Genomic DNA, 17,570 nt, shown 5'->3' with positions numbered 1-17,570 from the left:
GTCTCTTATTTATCAGGGGTCACCACAGTGGAATGAACCGCCAACTATTTCAGCATATGTTTTACGCAGCGGATGCCTTTCCAGCTGCAACCCATTACTGTGAAACACCCATAGACTATGACATTCACATGAACTCATATTCCAATTCACCCATAGTGCATGTTTTTGGACTGTGGGGGAAACCCACGCCAACATAGGGAGAACATGCAAACTCCGCACAGAAATGCCAACTGGCCCAGCTGGTACTTGAACCAGTGATCTTCATATATCTAATTGAATTGTATTTAATTTGTAAATACAGTCATCATTGCAAAGACACATTAGTTATTAACACTGTTTAAAAATGTTCTCTTAATTAAACAGCACTTGGGAAATATTTGATAAAAATGTATTTCTAATCATTTGAAAATCAACTGTATGTTTGGTTGTATGTATAACTGGTCTATGTAAATTTTGGCGTATCAAAAAATTACTACAAATGAAAACAATTTTAATAATCTTTAGGTCAGCATTTCAACGAGTCAGACATTTTGCAGAATCTAAAAAGCAAACTTTTCTGTTCCAGATTTGTTGGATCATTGTCGCATCACATGACAGAGTTCCTCAGGGTTCGGGATTGGGATCAGACAGAAGCTCTGACATTCTGCTGCACACTTTCAGGATTTCACCCGTCCCTCAGTGACTGTAAGCCTTACAGGCCATGCTGCGGCACGGCACATTTTTCTAAGCAATTATCACTTGTTTTTTTGTGTGTGTGCGTAATGAGAACAGTTGGTGTTAATGGTGGTGGTGGCACACGGATCAGATCATTCTGGGATTGTAACGGTGTGACTGGAGTTGTGTGAGTCCTCCATGTGTCAGAGTTCATCTGCATGAGCTCCATCTGCTCCGTCTGAGTTAACACTGCAGCAGCTCTGATCAACAGATCATCTAAAGCATTTCATTCATTTAAAGCATGCACTCTTTTACTGAAGCGTCATCATTGTTATTGCAATACCACAATGAAAAGTCTCTGTTGTATAGGTCTTCTTTGGGAAGATTGTTTTGTTCAGTTGTATGGGCTGTTGTTATATTCAAGCAATATTCAGCTTTCCCCTATATGAGGAAAACAGAAACTCTTATTAACGTAATTTTATGAGTTGGCTATACAGTATGTACATTTATAATTCAATCAAATTCAAAATCAGAAGCAGCATCTGCCTTGTCTTTTCATCATTAAATCTGCTGTCATCTCTCACCATGTCCAGAAACTTCCAGTGATTGTCATTATCTTCTGGTAAGCCTTACCAAGCCTAAGTGATGCTCATAAACCTTCAGTGCCTTCTAGTGACCCTCACCAAGCCTAATTGTCTCCTAGTGACTCTCACCAGCCCTTAGTGTCTTCTGGTGTTGCTCAACAGCCTTTAGTATCTTCTAGTAACCTTTACCAGCCCTCTGTGTTTTTAAGTGACTTTCACCAACCCTCAGTGTCTTCTAGCAAACTTCAATAACCCACAGTGTCTTCTAGTCAATCTTACCAGCCCTTAGTGTCTTCCAGTGACCTTTATCAATCCTCTGTGTCTTCATAGTGACCTTCACCAACCCTCATTGTCTTCTAGTGACCTTCACCAGCCCTTATGTCTTTTACTGACCCTTGCAAGCCCCATTGTCCTCATTGACCCTCTAAAACCCTTAGTGTGTTTCAGTGAACCTCACCAGCCCTTATGTCTTTTACTGACCCTTGCAAGCCCCATTGTCCTCATTGACCCTCTAAAACCCTTAGTGTGTTTCAGTGAACCTCACCAGCCCTTAGTGTCTTCAAGTGACTTTTAATAACCCCCTGTCTTTAAGTGACGTCCACCAACCCTCAGTGTCTTCTAGTGACCTTCACCAACATTTTGTGTCTTCTAGTGATCCTTGCAAGCCCTATTGTCCTCAGTGACCCTCTCCAACCCTCAGTGTCTTCAAGTGGCGCTTACCAGTCGTAGTTTCTTTAAGTGACCCTCGCCAGCCCTAAGTGTCTACTAATAACCTTTACCAAACCTCATGGTGTTCAAGTGACCCTCTCCTGCCTTTAATACTTATCTAGTGACCTTCACCAACCCTTAGTGTCTTCTAGTGACCCTCACCAGCCCTAAGTGTCTTCTAGTAGCCTTTACCAACCCTTAGTATCTTTTAGTGACCTTCATCAACCCTCATGGTGTTCAAGTGACCCTCTCTTGCCCTTGGTGTTTTCTAGTGACCTTCATTAAACAACCCTCTCCTGCCCTTAGTGTTTTCCCTCGTAAACTTCAACTACCCTTAATGTGTTTTAGTGCCCCTTGCCAGCCCCAAGTGTCTTCTAGTATCCTTTACCAACCCTCATGGTGTTCAAGTGACCCTCTCCTGCTCTTGGTGTTTTCTAGTGACCTTCACCAACCCCTGGTGTTTTCTAGTGACCATCGCCAGCCCTAAATGTCTTCTAGTAAGCTTTACTAACCCTCTGTGTCTTTAAGTGACTTTAAGTGACTTTTCATTGTCTTCAATGACCCTCTGCAACCCTCAGTGTCTTCAAGTGACCCTCGCCAGCCCTAAGTGTCTTCTAATAACCTTTACCAACCCTCATGGCGTTCAAGCAACCCTCTCCTGCCCTTAGTGTTTTTTCTAGTGACCTTCGCAAACTCTTAGTGTCTTGTAGTGACCCTCACCATCCCTAAGTGTATTTTAGTAACCTTTATCAACCCTCAGTATCTTTTAGTGACCTTCACCAACTATTATGGTGTTCAAGAAACCCTTTTCTGCCCTTAGTGTTTTCTAGTGATCTTCACCAACCCTCAGTCTTGTAGTGACTCTCACCAGCCCTTGTTGTCTTCTACTGGCCTTCACCAGCCCTTAGTGTCTTTTAGTGACCTTCACAAGCCCTCTGTGTCTTCTAGTAACCTTGACCAACCATCAATGTCTTCTAGCAACCTTCACTAGCCCTTAGTGTCTTCTAGTGACCCTCACCAGCGCTTAGTGTCTTCTAGTGATGCTGACCAATCCTTAGTGTCTTCTAGTGACCCTGACCAGCCCTTAGTGTCTTCTAGTGATGCTGATTAGCCCTTAGTGTCTTCTAGTGACCCTGACCAGGCTTTAGTGTCTTCTACTGACCCTCGGCAGCCCTTAGTGTCTTTTAGTAACCTTTACCAACCCTCTGTGTCTTTAACTGACTTTCCCTAACCGTTAGTGTCTTCTAGTCACCTTCACCAAGCCTCAATGTCTTGTAGGGACCCTCACCAGCCCTTAGTGTCTTCTAGTGACCTTTGTCAACCCTCAGTCTCTTCTAGTGACCTTCACCAACCCTTAGTGTCTTCTAGTGACCCTCACCAGCCCTGTTGTCTTCAGTGACCCTTTGCAACCCTCAGTGTCTTCAAGTGACCCTCACCAGCCCGTAGGGTTTTTTTTTTTGTGATCATCGCCAGCTCTAAATGTCTTCTAATAACCTGTACCAACCCTCATGATGTTCAAGTGACCCTCTCCTGCCCTTAGTGTCTTCTAGTGACCCTCACCAGCCTGTGGTGTTTTCTAGTGACCCTCACCAATCCTCAGTGTCTTCTAGTGACCCTCACTAGCCCTTACTGTCTTCTATTGACCCTTCCCAGCCATAGCTGTCTTCTAGTAACCTTTGCCAACCCTCCAGTTTAAATTGGACAGGTCAGATTTAAATTGGAAGCTTCTGCTGAGGTTTTAGAAGAAAGTTTTAAATGTCCGTTATTATTAAAGTTCTTGTTGTTGTTGTAATAGCCTATTTGTGGTGGAGCTATTGACCATCCCCAAAGGTGAGTGTCAAGATTTGTGTCTGATACACACCAAGAAAAAAGTTTGTGAACATGTTGTTTTTGAAAGTCTAAATGGCAACCAATATGGATTGAAGCAAAATGTTTCTGTAGAATAAATAAATAAATAAATAAGGTGACACATTGGTGCAGTGAGTAGCACTGTTGACTCACAGCAAGATGGTCGCTGGTTTGAGCCCCGGCTGGGCCAGTTGGCATTTCTGTGTGGAGTTTACATGTTCTCGCTGTGTTTGGATGGGTTTCCTCCAGGTGCTCTGGTTTCTCCCATAGTTCAAACACATGCGCTAAACTGTGGGCTTTCAGTGTCTCATGTTCCTCCAGAAACATTCAAATTTAATGTTTAGGTGCTTATTAATTATTATCATATCGCTATCATATTGTTATGGACTCCTTTAAAAAGATTTATTAATAAAAAAAATCATTTAGTTTAAATCAAGTTACTTTGTGTTGCTATAAATAAAACTACATTCCGTTTTAAATGTGTATTTGATGGGTTCACAGTTGTGTTTCAGTGTTTAAAGGGTCAAAACAAGACAGAAAATACACTTTACTTCTAAATTAGGACGTTTTTACTAGAAAAATTATGATGTTTGGCTTATTATATTGTAATATTACAAGTGGACATCAGAGAAGAGCAAATATTTCTTGTTATTAATGTGCTTAATTTGTTTTTGAACTCAACCAAATCATAAAGAATTTTATTTATTTATTTATTTATTTATTTATTTATTTATTTATTTATTTATTTATTTATTTATTTATTTATTTAAAAATATAATTTTTTACAATGATTTTATTTTATTTTATTTTTCATAAATGTTATTTTATTTAGTTTTATTTGATCAATTAAACACTTAAATTTGATGCACATTTAAAATCAGAATTATTAAATTATTATTATTATTATTATTATTATTATTATTATTATTATTATTATTTTATTTATTTATTTATTTATTTATTTATTTATTTATTTATTTATTTATTTATTTTTTATGTTTAACAAAGCAAGGAAATTTTCTGTGTCTGATAATATTTTTCTTCTGGAGAAAGTCTTATTCGGCTAAAATAAAAGCAGGTTTTTTTTTAACCATTTTAAGGTCAAAATTATTAGGCCCTTTCAGCTAGACTTATTTTTAATAGTCTACAGAACAATTCATCGGTATACAATAACTTGCCTAATTAACCTAACCTGCCTAGTTAACCTAATTAATCTAGTTAAGCCTTTAAATGTCACTTTAAGCTGTATAGAAGTGTCTTGAAAATTATCTAGTCAAATATTAACATAAAATAAATCAGTTATTAGAAATTAGTTATTAAAACTATTATGATTAGAAATGTGCTGAAAAATGTTCTCTCCATGAAAATTTTCTCTCCATAACAATACAGAAATTGGGTAAAGAATAAATAAACGGGGCTAATGATTCAGGGGGTTTAATAATTCTGACTTCAACTGTATATGAATGTTGACAAAAAAAAAAAATTAATGACAGATGACATTGCATCTATCAACATCTGCACATGTCAGTGTTTTGAAATTAACAAAAGCAATCAAGATGAATAATTCAAGCTTATTAAATACCTCGCATAAGCCAGACGTGCCAGGCTAAATGCTCCATTCACTTGGATCTTTTACTTTTTTAACACTTGAGACGAGGAAAAGAACGGGACACATTCATAGCATGCAATTTCTCACTTCTTCACTGCAAGGAAAAACCAATCAAACCAATATGAAGTCAATCAGATCTCTTTCATCTCATGAAAGTGTTCCTTTTGGCAAAATCCACTCTTTGAACCCAAAGCGATGTAATTCAACACTAAAATACAATAAATGATCATCTGCAAAGGGATGAAATGGGTTCAGCTGATGAAATGTTTGCAACAGATGTAACATTTTATACGTGTTGCTTCTGGTAATTTAGAAAAGTCTATGTTTGTTTCTTATATAAATAAGTATGATGAATGCTATTGCAATGCAATGAGGACCTCAGCTTTCTTTAATACACTGCTTTAAAAAGATAGTTAACGCAAAAACAATTTTAAAAATATACAATTAAGTGTTGGGCGACACGGTGGCGCAGTAGGTAGTGCTGTCGCCTCACAGCAAGAAGGATGCTGGTTTGAGCCTCGGCTAGGTCAGTTGGCTTACTTTGTGTGGAGTACAGGTGAATTGGGTAAGGCAAAAATTGTCTGTAGAGTATGTATATGAATAAGAGTGTGAGGATGATTCCCAGAGATGGGTTGCGGCTGGAAGGGCATCTGCTGCGTAAAACATATGCTGGATAAATTGGCGGTTCATTCCGCTGTGGTGACCCCAGCTTATTAAAAGGACTAAGCCGAAAATAAAATGAATGAATGAATGAATGAATGAATGAATGAATGAATGAATTGTTACTGTTAAGTGAAGAATCTAGGGATATGAGAATGCTTGTAGCAAATGTGTGCACTGTAAAAAATTTCCCTGTAAAAAAATCTACTGGCAGCTGTGGTTGCCATTATCATACTGTAAAAATATGGTGCCCTACCGTTTTTTAAATTACCAGCATGATACTGTTTTTGTTAGCAACAGTTTTCTACTGTTGTGGAACTGTAAAAATACAGTGCCCTACTGTTTTAAATTAACAGCATGATACTGTTTTTTTAGCCACAGTAATCTACTGTTATGGAACTGTAAAAATACAGTGCCCTGCCATTTTAAATTAACAGCATGATACTGTTTTGTAAAATACAGCATACCACTGTTATTCTAATGTAAAAATACAGTGCCCTACCTTTTTTACATTTTATCTACAGCATGCATCTGTTATTTAGAAGCATAAAGCTGTTAAATTACAATCCATATTTAACCATATTATTTCAGATTAAAATGATTCAAAAAGAGAAATAAATCCAAGTTATATTTCACATTTTTTATTTTCAAACAACACAAAATAAAATCTGCATTGTGTTTGTGAAAATATTAAGCCAAAGAACAGGCAAAAATTGTAAGTTCTCCAGAAATGTTAAGATCGTTTTCAGCATTGTACAACAAGAAGCAACTTACCGAATGTCATAGAAAAAATTTAATAAATAGCCACTTTACAATTTAGTCTTGGATATAAAATACAAAAATATATAGCCCAAAAATGAGCTTCAGCAAATAAAGAAAAAAAGGCCTCTGTGTTGCAAAAGTAGGGGGGTGCAAGCAAGCTGCATTTTAAATAAAGTCCCATTCAAAGTCCATTAGTTTCTTTAAAAGGTTTGAAACCTTGGGGTTTACAGTCATGGTCTTCTTCTGAACTGTCTTGCCAGTTTTTTTTTTTGACGTCACATTTCCTCTCACAGCCTTGGTTCCCCTCTCTGAATTTATGCCAGCAAAGCATCTGAATAATAAGAATAAAAGATTTTCTGTGAACAAGGTATTTAAAACTGTATGACTTACAAAAATAAATAAACTATCTGCAAAAGTGATTTTCTGTTCTGAAAGAAAATTTTTGTGAAAAAGCACATGCATTTTTGCAGCACTAAAATGGTTTTCCCTGAAAAAAGGTTATTATTATATGATGAAGATTAAAGACATGAAAAGGGCATTCAAATGTTAAAATGTTTGATTTTTGAACAACACCAGTGACGTGTGTGTACATAGTTAAAGTCCCTATTTGCTATTATATATGTACAGTTGAAGTCAGAATTATCAGCCCCTTTTTTTGAATTATTTATTTTCATTATTTTCCTAATGATGTTTAACAGAGCAAGGAAATGCTCACAGTATCTGATAATATTTTGTTTTATTTTGACTAGAATAAAAATAGTTTTAATTTTTTTAAATATTGATTTTAAGGTCAGAATTACTAGCCCCTTAAAGCTATATAATGTTTAGATAGTCTACAGAACAAACCATTGCTATATAATGACTTGCCTGATTACCCTAATCAGCCTAGTTAACCTAATTACCCCAGTTAAGCCTTTAAATGTCACTTTAAGCTCTATAGAAGTGTCTTGAAGTATATCTCGTCAAATATTATTTACTGTCATCATGACAAAGAGAAAATAAATCAGTTATTAGAAATGAGTTATTAAAACTATTATGTTTAGAAATGTGTAGAAGAAATTCTCTCCGTTAAACAGAAATTGGGGAAAAAAATAAACAGGGGGCAAATAATTCAGACTTCAACTGTATATAATATAATATATATATTTTTCCCCAATTTCTGAACATGCTAGTTTTAATAACTAATTTGTAAAAACTAATAACTGATTTCTTTTATCTTTTCCATGATGACAGCAGATAATAATTGCCTATATTTTCTTAAAATACTAGTGTTTAGCTTAAGGTGACATATAAACGCCTAACTAGGTTAATTAGGTTAATTAAAGTCATTGTATAACGATTGTTTGTTCTGTAAACAATCAAAAATATGTATTGCTTTAGGGGACTAATAATATTGACCTTAATATGTTTTTAAGAAAAATAGAAACTACTTTTATTCTAGCTAAAAATCAGAAAAAAATTCTCCAGAAGAAATAATATTATCAGAAATTCTGTGAAATATTCTTTGCTCTGTTAAACATAAATATGTAAATATTGAAAAAAGAAAAAAAAAATCAAAGAGGCTAATAATTTTGACCACGCACGCACGCACGCACGCACACACGCACGCACACACACACACACACCACATATAGTGTTCAGCATAAATAAACAGCCCCTTTAAAAAATGTATATTTGTATAAATTCCTCAGTGAATATAGACAAATATATATTGGTGCATTTAAACAAAACAGTTTTATTAAACAGAGTAATATTTTTTTCCTGTTTATTATTAAAGTTGTATTTATTTTTTTTCATCAAAATATTCACTGGCGTGTACTAAGTTTATTAGCTCCAATTTTGGCTTTGACTAATCTAATGTTTATGCACAAATATATAATTGTAAAGCATTCTATTTAAAATATTAATCTGAAGGACAGATTTTTTAGAGGTCATGTTTAAAAAGGCTATTCTGCTCACAAAGGCTGCATTTATTTAATCAAAAATAAAGTAAAAATGTTGAATTTTAAAGTGTTACTACTAGGGATGTAACAGTATCAGAATTTCACTGTACGACAATACCTCAGTATGAATGGCATACTTACTGAATAATTTACAGGAAAAATAAAACTAATGAAAAGACTCAAAAAAAGTGCCAAAAGTGTTTATTTACCTTAGCACTGAACATATCAATGACATACAAATTAGCCATCTATCTGTAAGTTTCGAAATAGGAACTTCAATTTTTCAATTTTAATAACAAAAAACTATTAAACTATATATATATATAAAAAAAGTTTCAATTTAGTATTGTTGAAAACTCATCACATTCAACATTTAATCACTCACTCACTTAGATAGAGATGGGTTTTTTAAAGAAATGATCATATAACTATAATCTGGTAAAAGCTGGGATCTCTGGGCATGTCCCTTGCAACAGAATAAACCCTCTCATTTGGGACTGAGGTTTCTGGGACAGAGAGATATGATTAAGCCAAGGTTGACAGCAGTGGTTAACACTGTGCATTGTCTTTCCCCCACTTGAGAGGACAAGCCATGAGTGAGATAGAGATCTCTTTGCGGTACAAGTCAATGTCTGCATCAATCTAACAAGTGTGCTGTGTTCTGCAGTCCCCATGACTGTTTTTAGTCGTATTCCCCGACTTATATTTCACAACAGTCTGGCAGTGCCTGCATACTGTTTTTTTCTTTGTCTGTCACCTTTTCTCCTTTCTTGTATCTTTTTAGAGAGAAACCGAAATGCTTCCACACATCTGATTTGAAACCCACTTTAGGTTTGATCATTTCCAGCTCTTTTTCTTCCCCGCTACTAGCACCACACTCCATTTCCGCATTACTGGATATGTAGCGACAACAGACTGCAAAGGATGATGGCCACGCCTGGGCTGATGGGAATTGTAGTTCCCGCTACCTCCCGTTCACTTCATTCGCCTAAGCAAACTTTTCTAAGAAAAATAGTTTTATTGAGTCATGCACCTACGGTAATATTGAAAAAAATTACTATTGCGGTATGACGGTATTTACAATTTTGTTACATCCCTGGTTACTACACAATTTAAAAAATTCAAATTTTTCAATTTTTATTTTTTTTCTTATTGAACGTAGTTTCACATTTATTTTAGTGTCACATGATCCTTAAGAAATCATTATATTATTGGTACAAAACCACTAATATTGATTCTTATAATGATCAGTGCTAAAAAAAAGCTTCAAAGTATTTTGGAAACTGATACATTCTTTTACGATTGTTTGATAAAAAAAAAAATAAGTAAATTTTTTTAAAATCTTTTTTGCATTATAAAAAATGTATTTACTTTTATTCATTCCTTCATTCATTTTCTTTTTTGGCTTTTTCCCTTTATTAATCTGGGGTCGCCACAGCGAAATGAACCGCCAACTTATCCATCATATGTCTTACGCAGCGGATGCCCTTCCAGCTGCAACCCATCACTGGGAAACACCCATACACTCTCATTCACACTCATACACTACAGACAATTTTAGCTTACCCAATTCACTTGTATCGCATGTCTTTGGACTGTGGGGAAAACCGGAGCACCCGGAGGAAGCCCACGCGAACACAAGGAGAACATGCTAACTCCACACGAAAATGCTGACCCAGTCGAGGCTTGAACCAGCAACCTTCTTGCTGTGAGGTGACAGCACTACTGCGTTGTCTAATTTACTTTCATGCTTGAACAATTTAGTTTGATGAGTAAAATTAATTAATTTTCAATGGTACTTTGAAATAGTATTGTATAATGTGTACTGACGTGGTGGCGCAGTAGGTAGTGCTGTCACCTCACAGCAAGAAGGTCACTGGTTCGAGACTTGGCTAGGTCAGTTGACGTTTCTGTGCGGCGTTTGCATGTTCTCCCCGTGTTCGCGTGGGTTTCTTCCTGGTGCTCTGGTTTCCCCCACAAGTCTAAAGATGTGGTACAGGTGAATTGGGTTGGCTATATTGTTCGTAGTGTATGGGTGTGTATGGATGTTTCCCAGAGATGGGTTGCAGCTGGAAGGGCATCCACTGCATAAAACATGTGCTGGATAAGTTGGCGGTTCATTAAGCTGTGGCAACCCTGGAATAATAAAGGGACTAAGCCGAAAAGAAAATGAATGAATAATGTGTATTGTATTGTTTCACAAAGTTATGACAACAACAATAAATGTTTATTCTTAGCAGATGGTTATGTTAAGCACCATGAGAATTATGTGACACTGAGGACTAGTATTTTTAATGATGATCAAAATTTAACTTTAAAATACAAGAATCACATTTTAAACTAAATGCAATAAAATACCAGTACATGATTTAATTAGTTTATGATAAATATATACTATTTAACTGACATTTCACTATATCACAGTTTTTGCTGTATTTGTCCTTGTTTCTATTACAGTATTGTTTAGCCTTTGTGAGCACAAGAAGCTTATTATACGACATAAATATATATTTCTGATTCCAAATTTTTCACTTGTAGTGTATACACACAAACACACATGTGACAAGTTGGACATAACAATATTCTATTCCATGAAGTCCTCATGCTAAATTAAACAAAAAATATGTAAGTGCAAACATATTACCTTTGAAGGAATTCCAGTGTGCATGCTCACCCTCACAGATTACTCTGCCTTTCATGCTGATCATCCATTGTTTTATCCACTGGCCCAAAGTATCATCTGAACCTTTAATAAATTGGTTGATTAAAGTATTATTTAGGAATTATTCTGGAGATTAATTATGTGATTTATCATTTGTTTTGAAAGGCTTGGTGTAGAAAGGGCCATGATAAAATTATGCAAGATGTGATAAAGCCATACAATATAATTTTTCAAAATTAAAATAAATATTTAAATAACTATAATAAGCAACTACATGAAATCAAACCAGGTAATCTGAGATTCAAAGATAATGAAAAGTGACAGAATGTCTTAAGCATGTGTTAAAACATTGACAATAGTATGTCAATAGTAATACTAAAGGATAACTAGGCTTCTAAAAGGCAAGTTTATTTCTTTGGGTACACTCTCAGAAAAAAAGGTACAAAATTGTACCTTTTAGGGTACAAATGGCCCGTCACTGGGGTGTTACCCTTAAGGGTACAAATTTGTACCTCTATTTAAAGGTACAAAATTGTACCTTCTACATTTGTACCCTTTAAGGGACAATTTTGTACCCCCACCGAAGGTACAAAAATGTACCTTTTTATATTATATAGCATTTTCAGGGTACTGACCCAGGCATTTTGATCCATTGGTGACTGCATGCACAAATAAATAAATAAAACATTTCGGTTCACAGATGTCCATTTTTATTTATTAATGTAGAAATATTTTATTACAACTCACAACTGAATGTGTCAAGAAATAAAATTACACAGTAAGTATAAAGCAGACATGTAAAACAGTAAAAAGAACAATTTAGATAACAAATAAAAATTGTTCACTCACTGTACAGTATATAATCTACCCTTAATACAAAGACCACAAGAATACTGTTTAAGATTTATAAACACATTACACAGGCTACATCAAGTACTGCACTTTATAAAGTCCAAAGTATTTGTCTTGAGTCAGAATACTCAGTCATAATAAATAATTTGTCATCAAAATTTTCTCTGTATTTCAGAATGAAGGCAAACTTTCTCTATAAATTGCTTCAACAGTGCAGAAAACCAAAAACATCAGTAGCCTCTTCCTCAACATCAGTAGATTACTCCTCATCATCCTCAAGTGGAGTTGTAATTAGTTGTAACACAATGTGTTTATGCTTTTGATAAACATGACATGGAAAGCACTCATAACTGGAAAATGTTCTTTGATAGTCATTAGGACCACAAGTTATTTAAAAATTTGCTTTATGCATGAATGAGAGCAGTGTGCTGGATTAACTTGATGATTGTGATTATCCCAAGAGCATGTAGAGAAACAAAAAACAAGGTTGATCACTCTGGTAACTGGAGTAGATCGAGGCTTGTCACTGTCCACCGTTCATTCAAAACATTCCACAGCAGAAACATCAAGGTGTTCTTCTAATAAGATGGATATGTCAAAAATGTATATTCGTCCACATCATTAGCCCGGCCAATCGCAATCCCATCAACTCTGAAGACTGCCGTGACTCGTCTTGTTAACACAGTTGTCCAGTCGGAGGCCTCCTCCTGTACTTGAACTGTTGGATGTGGTGAAGATGATTCACTGTAAATGACAAAGCAATAATTACTTTAATATCAGTCACTCTATCACTGATGAAGAGAAAATCAACATGCATAGAAAGTAAAATAATTAATATTCACTGATTTAAAAAAAAAAAAAAGTATCACAGATTAAAAGACTAATATAAATTTCATTCATTCATTCAATTTCTTTTTGGCTTAGTCCCTTTATTAATCTGGGGTTGCCACAGTGGAATGAACCACCAACTTATCCAGCATGTTTTATGCAGCAGATGCCCTTCTAGCTGCAACCCAGTATTATGAAACATCCAGACACACTTATTCACACACACATTTATACACTACAGACAAATAAGCTTACCAAATTTAGCTATAGTGCATGTCTTTGGACTTGTGGGGAAACCGGAGCACTTGGAGGAAACCCTCACGAACATTGGAAGAATATGCAAACTCCTCACACAAATGCCAACTGACCCAGCCGAGGCTCGAACCAGCAACCTTCTTGCTGTAAGGTGACAGCACTACCCACTGCGTCATCCTAATATAAAGAATATCAAGCATTATAAAATGCATTTATCACAGCATATACTAAACAGAAAACAACATACGCACCTGAGCACAACGAAATGTTAAAGTGTCTCGCTTAACAAGGCTGGCAACATGAGAAGTGCTGCTGTAAAATCAATTCCTGGAACATAAGATGTGGCATACAAACAAATATGAAGGAATCCATCTAAAGCTAGAATTTAATAATATTAATCAAGTGGAGAAAGTTTAGAAAGAGTACCTTAGAGTCAGGTCCTTAGAATTCTTCAGTTGATCTCTCATCTTTCGATGAAAACCTAGAAAATAATTTTAAACACGTGGGTGTACATTTACTGTTGTTTGTAAGTAAAAACCTACAAATTTAAAATAGTATGTAAGCCATTAAAACCATGGTATAGATAATGAGACATACTTACATCTTGTAACTGAGCCATGCTTTCATATGACATGCCTTCATTGCTCTGATGCTGTTAGGCTGCATTCTGTTGTTCAATCTTGTCCTGAAATACAATTGTAAACTTCATAATCTTCTGGAAAGCAATAAGATAAAGCAATAACTATTTATTTATTTTGAGATATTAATAAAATAGGTAAAATAGCTCAAGGTAAGTTACCAGTTTCAGAACAGAGGAGACAAATTATTACATTAAAGAACAAAGTATAACTTAAAACGTCGATTTATACAACGTGGTATGTTAATAATTATTCTACATTAACATAAGTATAACGTTAAACAATAGTAAAGCACCAACAATTCTGGACATGAGAGTTTGTGGACACTCCTCAACATTAATGTAACTTAGACACTTAAACGAAGATATGTACAAGCATACACACGCCACGTTTGTAACTAGCCACGTTTAACTTACATAATCAGTTGCTTTGCCGGTGACAAAATTGTGATTTTTCTTCACGAAATGGCGGTGTATATAACCGTCTAAAATTACATTTCCTCGGTCAACCGTGGCTAGAAAATGGCCTCAAATTATAAAACATTATCGATAATTACAAATTCCAGTATTAATAACAAAAGGTTTTATATCAAGGTATATGAAGACTTTAGTCGCGCGAGCTCCGGGCCACACCGCACATTACTCACGGCCCGATTCCGGTGCACGGTTACGGCAGCGTCGGCTCGCTGCTGCTGCCGCATCTGGCCCGAGTAACGATACAGCAGACGGACTCGGGCAGATGAGAATCTAGCCGCAACTGGACCGAGTGTATTTTGCTATCTGGGTTGCGATTATATTCCGCCGTGGCAACACTTATTAATAAAGCAGTTAAGTAAGATATAAGGCGCGAATACGTAACGTAGGCGATAAAGGGAGCTTTTACACCGAGAAAACTAACAGCATATAATACTCACCTTCTATAACGTTATGTCCCTCGGTGACTTCGATATCATATTGTATTAACTTCTTTAATAAGCTGCAGACATCTTAGCAAACTCCACCCTGCAGGCCAACGTACACCAGTCAGCCCGGAGCACTTAAAGCGGGGGAAAGCCGAGACCCGAGAGTCAGACAAAATCAGCAGAACACGCGGCTTCACATGTAAAAATGAGACTGAAAATATAACTTTAATACATTCTTACCTGAAAAATGTGGACTCCAAAATAGACTTTTCTTTGAAAAGCGTGCGAAGTTCTGTGTAAACAGCCAGCATACTCTACCGACCGCTGCCTCAGTAACAAACACTACTATAACGTCTCAACAAGCCAAATTCTTAAAGAGACAGCAACATCACCACCTGTATGAAGATGCTGTCAATCTGCATGGTTCTTATTCTACATCCCATATACTATAGGGTCTTAAACAGTAAGCAAAGACCAGTATTTACATTTTTTATGATTAAAATTACATTCAATTATAAATTAAATTATTAACGATTTTGAGAATTTTTTAAATTTAAATACATGAAAAAAAATTTAATTATAAAAAATATTTAATTCAATCAATTTATTTATTTATTATATTTATAAATTATGTATTTTAGTATTAATGTTCAGTATTAATGCATTTAAATTAGTGTTATATAGTGTCTTGATCTTATCATGAGCTGAGGGTGCAATTTTGTTCCTATAGGGAAACAAAATATATAATTGTTCCTTTAAAGGTTCCAAATTGGTCCTTTATGGTACAATTTTGTATCCAAATGTGCTATAAAAGGTACAAAAATGTACCTTTCAAACCTAAATCTGGACATTTGTACCTTTATAGCCCATTTGAGTACAAAATTGTACCCTAAGGACCAATATGGGACCTTTAAAGGTACAATTATATATTTTGTTCCCTCTAGGAACAAAATTGTACCTTCACTGTACCTTTTTTTCTGAGAGTGTATCAGATCAAAACAAATACATACATTTCTAACTAAATGAGACTTTGCTTTAATGAATTAAAAATTAATGAATCTATTTCGTCAAATACAAACCAGCAAAGTCTATAGCGGGACACAAATTAGATTTTTTCCCTATCTTAATCACAAAATACTTACCAGGCAGAATCAAATGAGGAGTCACAGGCAGGTTACCCATCTTTTCAAGATTAGCAGTGGTGGCAGACATCTATTGGTCAAAAATGAATTGTAAAGAATTTTCATTATAATAGCAGTTACTCCTTACTCACATCATCAAAAATATTAAAAGCTCTGCCACTTTAGGTAACGTTACCAAGCATAAAATCTGATCGTAACTCTAGTCAATTTCTATATAAACCAACTGCAATAACGTAAAAATAACAAAGGTCTCACTCAATCTTTAAATGTTATTTTTAGAAGCACCGGAGTTGCAGATGAAAAGGTGTATCTGTAATAAAATGGACCAAATATGCAAGTTACACATGTAACCACATGAAAAAAAAAAAGATTCTGTACAATCTTCACTCAAAGTTCATGTAAAATCTAGGTTTAACATTCTTACTTGTGTGTGATGTGAAAATGAGTCCTCCAGCTATCGTTAGCTTGCTAAATTAGGCTAAAGTTACCCCCTTTCTCTTCTCAAGACATTCACACGGTCGGATCCTGCAATTAAATAAACAGGTGCTTTGGTTATATGTTGATTGGATGTTTATGGCATGATATTTAAATTTAATAAGTAATTTAAAGATAGTACGTTTACAGATATAGCTTCTTACCTCGTCGAAAATATCCAAATTATCCAATTATCCTTTCTTGTAAGTACCTTGGAGTTTCAAACAGAGGCACGCAGTTCAAATCTGTCATAAAATGCAGGGCAATGTACCAGTTCATGTAACCACAAATTATAACGTTCAACATTTGCACTGTTCCTAAAAGTTCAGGTAAAATATCCATCCAGGCTCCAGGAGATGTGAGGACTAACGTTACCGAGTCCTTATGCTAATCTTGCTTTTCAAATTCACACAGTCAAATCATTGTTGCAGTTGTGTGTTTATTGGATGTTTACATGTGATTTTAAAAACTAACAGGTACTTTACAGATAGTTAGTCACATATGGAGCTGCAAACTTACCTCATGTAGAAAATCCAAAATGGCGTCTTGTGTACACAGAAAAAAATATGGTATAAAACCGTTAAATTACAGTGCCCTTACTGTTGTTGCTCAACCACTCAAACTGAAGTGAGCAAGTCTTCCCATGATGCATTGTAAAAAACGGCAACTTGCTGTTTTTACATCAAAACAGTATTTTGCTGTTTATTTTCACCGTAAATTTACAGGAATTTTTTACAGTGTGTGTGTTGTTTCAAGAAAGCAACCATTCATTTGTGTTGTGTTTAGTTTTCATATGTTTAAATTCATTTATTCTTTATTTATTTATTTTACTTAATCACTTGATCATTAGTCATTTATGTAATTATCATTATATGATTTTATTGATTATAGGTTAATGGTTCATTTATTATTATTATATTTGATTATTATTTGTCATTTTATTATGTTTTTACATTTTATTAATATTATTTTCCTATAATTATTGCTTTATTACTATTTTATTTTTCCATATTGTTATAATCTTATGACTGTGTATTCAAGCGAAACTTG

At 35.1% G+C, this 17,570-nt stretch overlaps 2 long non-coding RNA genes across 3 annotated transcripts; both read right to left on the bottom strand.

Moving 5' to 3' along the window:
- Positions 1-6,238: 6,238 nt before the first annotated feature.
- Positions 6,239-17,076, bottom strand: LOC101886598 (uncharacterized). 2 transcript variants are annotated; one of them, XR_012396633.1, is made up of 7 exons: positions 17,040-17,076; positions 16,685-16,765; positions 16,471-16,571; positions 16,302-16,356; positions 16,047-16,116; positions 11,413-11,514; positions 6,712-7,156 (listed from the first exon to the last, which is right to left on the bottom strand). It is a non-coding gene; the product is annotated as an uncharacterized lncRNA (long non-coding RNA). The 2 variants fall into 2 exon arrangements; XR_012396632.1 differs by having other exon boundaries at positions 6,239-7,156; positions 16,685-17,076.
- LOC141380031 (uncharacterized) lies at positions 12,118-15,223 on the bottom strand. The gene is made up of 7 exons (XR_012397282.1): positions 15,145-15,223; positions 14,917-15,038; positions 13,967-14,050; positions 13,792-13,846; positions 13,617-13,692; positions 13,366-13,542; positions 12,118-13,026 (listed from the first exon to the last, which is right to left on the bottom strand). It is a non-coding gene; the product is annotated as an uncharacterized lncRNA (long non-coding RNA).
- Positions 17,077-17,570: the final 494 nt, after the last annotated feature.

This window comes from Danio rerio, chromosome 21 (genome assembly GCF_049306965.1).
Source record: "Danio rerio strain Tuebingen ecotype United States chromosome 21, GRCz12tu, whole genome shotgun sequence".
Classification (NCBI taxonomy): Eukaryota; Metazoa; Chordata; class Actinopteri; order Cypriniformes; family Danionidae; genus Danio; species Danio rerio.
Note: the sequence above shows the minus strand (reverse complement) of the source record. Positions and strands in the feature narration are given on the sequence as shown.